Raw genomic sequence first — 6,026 nt, forward strand, 5'->3', positions numbered from 1 at the left:
CTAACAGCTTCTACATTAAGGGATACCAGCACTTGGAATATGATATTCTAGAAGTCAAAGGAACTATGATTAAAACCAAGAATCACCTACACAGTAAAGCTGGGTATAATACCTCAAGGGAAAACATGGTCATTCAATGAAATAGAGCATTTTCAAACATTCTTACTGAAAAAAGAATTTTCAGAGCTGAATTGAAAATTTGACTTTTAAACATAAGAATGAAAAGGTAAACAGCAAAGAGAAATCATAAGAGACTTACTAAACTTGAACTGTTGACAATCCTACCAGGAAAGATAATATTTGTAACTCTTGAAATTTTTCTCAGTATTTGGGCAGTTGAAAAGAGAATACACACACACACACACACACACACACACACATGTTTCAGTGGAGGAGAATGGGGGAAGGTGAGAGGGGAAAAGTGAAGTTTACTGTCATCACATTTAGCTTAAGGAGGGAATAATATGCTCACTTAATTTGGTATGCAAATCTGCCTTACACTATAGGAAAGAAGAGGAGAAGGGCATAAGTGCAGTGGGGATTGATAGAAGGGAGGAAATGGGAGAAGAGAGTAATTAGAAGTAAACACTTTAGGGGAGGGACAAGGTTTAAAGAAAGAATAGAATAAATTGAGGACAGGATAAGATGAAGGGAAACATAGTTAGTCTTTCACACATGGCTATTATGGAAGTCTAGCAAAACTACACATATACAGCCTAGACTTAATTGCTTGCCTTCTCAGTGGGGATGGGTTGGGATGGAGGAAAGGGAAGAAGTTGGATCTCGAAGTTTAAGGAATAAATGTTGAGAATTGTTTTTGCACGCAACTGGGAAATAAGACATAAAGGTAAAGGGATATAGAAGTATAACTTGGCCCACAAGAAAATAGAAAAGATGGGAATAAAGGAAGAGAGGGACATGATAAAAGGGAGGGCACATTGAGGGAAGGAGTAATGAGAATGTATGGTGTTTTGGTGTGGCGGAGAGATGGAGAGAAAATTTGGAAATCAAAATCTTGTGCAAATGAATGTTGAAAACTAAAATTAAATAAATTAATTTAAAAAAGAAAGCATATACTACTAGTAGATCAACAAACAGCGAAGATCACAAAGGTAAAAGACAGAAGGAAGAATTAGTACAATGTGAAAAAAACTAAATACTTTGTAAAATTGTTACACTATGAAGATAATGTCCTTTGGACACCCTAGACTTTATGATATAGACCAAAAGATGCTAGAATAGTTAAAAAAAAAAACACACTTTTAAAAATACATTAGGAATAAAGGAACTGAAAGTTGGCCAGTGTCAATCTTTTATGCTGCCAGTGGATGTAAAATTGGTGAACCTCCACAGCTCAGCAACTCTGAGTTGAAGTGAATTACACTAATCTTTTCTTTAAAAAGCTTTTATACTAATCTGGACAGCCATTGAGAAAAGGAAGCAAAGAACAGTGTGGGGGGGGGAAGGGAGAGGGAGAGGGAGAGAGAGATAAAGAAAGACAGAGAATGAGAGAGAGAGAATGAGAGAAAAAGAGAGAGAGAGAGAGAGAGAGAGAGAGAGAGAGAGAGAGAGAGAGAGAGAGAGAGAGAGAGAGAGAGAGAGAGAGAAAGAGAAACATTTGTTAAGGCTTACAAAATTACATAACAACTTCAATTATATATCCATGTTACTGCCATCATTTTTAGGACCTTTGATTTCACTGATGTGAGTAACTCCCAAGGTAAGAAATCGTTCTTCTCTTTCAGGCTGGAAACTTCTCTGTAAATTTTCTTAGTTGTTAAAAGAACTGAGATATTAACTAATTCATTCAAGTTTAAATTGATACCATATATCAGACATAGGATACAGGCCTAGGTCCAAAGCTAGATGTCTCTACATTCTGCCTCACTGCCTTTTTTCACAATGTTAATCATCATCATCATCATCATCACCATCATCATCATCATCATCATCATCATCATCATCATTATTGACATCATCAATCATCACCTTATAAATACTTTTCTTGATTAAGTATTCTGAAAATATGTCCCTATGCCAACTCATTCTCGAGTCAGTCAAATTATCTTGGTTTGTTAGCAGAGCAAAGACACTAGAGAGTTTCTGGTAGTCAATTCATCTTTTGGTGGAACAAAGCATTTAGGAACCTAGCAAAGTTTACCAATTTACCAATGTTATTAGCCACTGATACAAACTGAATCCAATTACTTCTTGTAAACTAAGAGTGCGCATTGTAGCCCCCACCTATCTCTACTTTTAAGAAATGACATCCTGGGTGAAGAGAGGTGGGAAGTAGAAAGAATGTTTAATGGGAGAGGTTGCTGAAAACAAAGATTGGGGCACAAGAATCAATAGTCTTCAACACTAGAATAAAATAATATCCAATTCAGAGACAAAAATAATTTTGCCAGTAGACATTAAAAAATTTTGAACTAAGGATTGATCCAGTGTAGAAATCCATTTCTTTTTTCAGATCCGGATGAGTAGTCTACATTTACAATAGGAAGTCCTATTGAACAATACCACTCAGAATCTTAAAGGTGCTTGAATTTTTGTAGTATTTTGAAACTCAGAGGTTTGAATGGGTACCTTATATCTTGCAATTTTTCTTAAACATGAAGTCAGGATGTTAGACATAGACTTCTTTCTCTCACATTGACTAAAAAAATGGAACTGATGCATTCAATGTTGCTCAGTACTAGCTCTTTAACATATAATACTTCATGTGTTCCCAGGCACTTTTAACATTTCAAAGCATTTGAAAGAAATGAGACATTTATTAGTGTAACCTTTATTTTAGAGATGATTTACACTATTTCAAAAGTTACTAAATAAGGAGATTTTCATAAGTAGAGGAGTTTTTTTTGCCCCTTCCACAAAATGCTTTAGTAATCTTTATATATTGCACATCATACGAAATACCTACATACATAATCTATTGTTCTAAAGGTCACAGAGAATCTTACTTTGAAATCTCACTTGAGTAAATTAATTTGTAATGTTGAAACATAACTTTTGGTATGTCTAATTTCCTTTACTCTGTAATGATCTGTTTCCAAAGGATATGTTTCAATAGCTGTTGGTTGCCTGAGGCTGATATACCCATACATCTCTATGAAAGGCTGAGGAGAAGGGGGAAGGAAAGATAGCTTTCTGATATAGCCATTGCTTGCTCCCATTTCATTTTGAGGATGGGGAACATAGGTCAGGTATCCAATAGAAATGACATTTGTAACTCTCTCTCCACCTTTGGTGGAAAAGGGAAAAAAAAACTCATTAAAACAAAGTAGCCAAGACTTGATTCAGCCACAAATCTTTTTCGTGTTTAAGGCCACCTCATTAACATGGCTTTTAAGAGATCATTTGAAACTTTCAAACAACCCATCAATTTGTATTTTTAATAAGAAGGTTGATAAATTCCCTTTTTCCTTAACTGACTATCAGAACTCTCATCATTTTGATGCATGATATAGCTAAAAGAAGACATTTCTACAGCCCTAAATGTTATGAGAAATTCATATGGTTGTTCCTAATTCCGAAGCATGTCAAGGTATATTTGTCTAATGCCTTGGTAGTATGCCCATTTTATATCTATGATGTCAAAATGACTGTCTTTGATGCCGAATAGGCTGCAATGTACACATTCAAGATTAATATATCCAGAGTGGCATACTGGCTGAAAGGACCATTTATAGTTATCACAATAATCAAATCCTGAACATCAGCTATGTAAATTGGTCTAGAAAAGGACTATTTCCATTCAGGACTCAGGATAATTGAAACCTTCCTAAAAGAAGGTTTCACCCCCAAGAAACATACTGTATTTATTCTATTTATGTTTATGTATGCATTCCATAAGTACTCACATGTGTATGTGTATATACACACAATATTCTTAGATGGTGTGGGAGAGAATACAGTTTTCTTGAGGGCATAGCCTATTTTCTTCAGTCGTTGTATTCCAAGAACCTAGTCCAGTGCTTAATAAATGAGAGGTGCTAAATAAGTCTCTCTTCCCTTCCAATAAAGACTGCTTCAAATCTGATGTGTTTTTGTAGCCTCAAACAAGTTCTTCTCAGGCTCAAAATTTTATTGTGTCTTAAGTCTAAGCCTACTCTAAAACTTTAAGCAGATTTCTATGACACCTTTTCTGAACCTGAGTTTTTGACTACAACTGTTTTGGTTGTAAGTATTAAGTGAACATTTCTCCAGAAAAGTAAAAAAAATATAAACCTCAGAAAATTTTAGGTGACTAATATTGCAATTCTGAAGCTCAGGTAAGTATTTAAAGCAGTGTTTTTAGATCATCTGCACAACTATCAATAAAGGAAATTCAGAACTTCACTTGAGCACAGAACACATATTTATGGAATGGAGAGTAGGAAAATCTCATAGTGGTCATCTGGTCCAGCCTTCTCTATTTATGAACCACAATACTGAGTTGAAAATACTGCCTCCAAGGTCACACAGATACCCTAGTGACAGACATGTAATTCAAACCCGGAGTTTTAAATTCTAAATCTAGGGCACTTTCCACCACATAATAAGGCCACCTGAGAGAACTAGGGTGCAATAGTCTTCAGTTAGAAGAGCTTATTCTATGTCTTCTTTTTATTTCTTGAAATGAGTTTACCCTGAGAAGTCTCTTGAGATTGTGATATCCACCATGTAATTTGTTGAAGAATAATTCCAGAGAAAAAGAATGTTTGATATAGATTGTTTGATATAGATGTGTTGAGAAACTATAGCTTCTTCCAACTTAAAAAGCTGCTTGAAAAAAAAATCAAAAGTTATATTAGCTGCAGTGATTGAATTAATTTGCTTTTATTTTTGGTTATATTTAATTTTGGAAATGCGTATATGTGAATTTATTCTGTTCCAAATATTCATTTTATTCATATGACCTCAGTAATGGGATCTGTCCTCCTTAGTTTATACATCTATATAGTATTTGGCTTGAATATGTTTTATATGTCTCTTATATGCGCATATGTTGCCTCCATCATTATAGTAACTGTGAGTCATAAACATCTATTAAACTCCTACTTAGTGAGAAGTAATATGCTAAGAAATGTGAACTCCTTGGGGGAATATATTCCCTTTTGTCTTTGTAGTCCACAGGCTTAGCTGAATATGTGACTTATTATACCTTCATAATTGATGCTTCTTGAGTGAGAGCTTTTTTTCTTCCCCTGTGTTCTGAAATTACATTTGACTAAAAACAATGACTCGGCCTGACTGAAAAAGAGACAACTCGATGCTTTGTAGCTTATATCCATTAAGTGTCATAATGTAAATTTTAACCTCAAATCTGAATCATGAGAAGTAATATTCTTTTTTAGCAGTTAGTGGAGGGGAATAGTATGAAAGATGAGAAGATTTCCTGATTGAATGTATTGAATAAGAAAGACCTCTCCATAAAGAATATAGCACAATCATCACTAAACCTGCAGCACAGCCTGTTCACTGCCCCAAGGATGAAGTTGGGGTCAGTGGTGAAGGAGGGAGGCAAAGGAGTATAATGGTAGAGAAAGATAGATGCCAAGAGATTAAGAGAACTTTAAGAGTGACATTTCATGGCATGGTGGTGTGAGGAATGTTGATTCTCTAAGATTGGTACCCTGCTATAAAGCAATAATTGCACTTATTTATGGTTCTAACTCAAATGAGTAAAATTACTCATTTGCAACTAAACAGATCAACCCTGCCAAAAGATATAAAAAAATTCATTCTTTAGTTGGGCATGCCAATTTGCAATTGATCAAGTGAAATGAACAAAAGTAGAATAACTTATTTACGATCAAAGTAATTAAAAGTATTATTCTTGGAGTATTTTTATATGGAATACTATTTTTAAAAGAAATATGTTCCTGATTTAATCTAATTTTGAAATATTTATAATAAATTTATAAAAATTAGATATTTCTAATTCTTAAGAGAGAGTTGTCAGTGAAAATTAATGAAAGGAAAATGAAAATAATGAAATGCTAATGTAAATGAAAATGCTGAAGGGCATTGAATTCATG

The sequence above is a fragment of the Notamacropus eugenii genome, chromosome 1 (assembly GCF_028372415.1).
Source record: "Notamacropus eugenii isolate mMacEug1 chromosome 1, mMacEug1.pri_v2, whole genome shotgun sequence".
In the NCBI taxonomy this organism is placed as follows: domain Eukaryota; kingdom Metazoa; phylum Chordata; class Mammalia; order Diprotodontia; family Macropodidae; genus Notamacropus; species Notamacropus eugenii.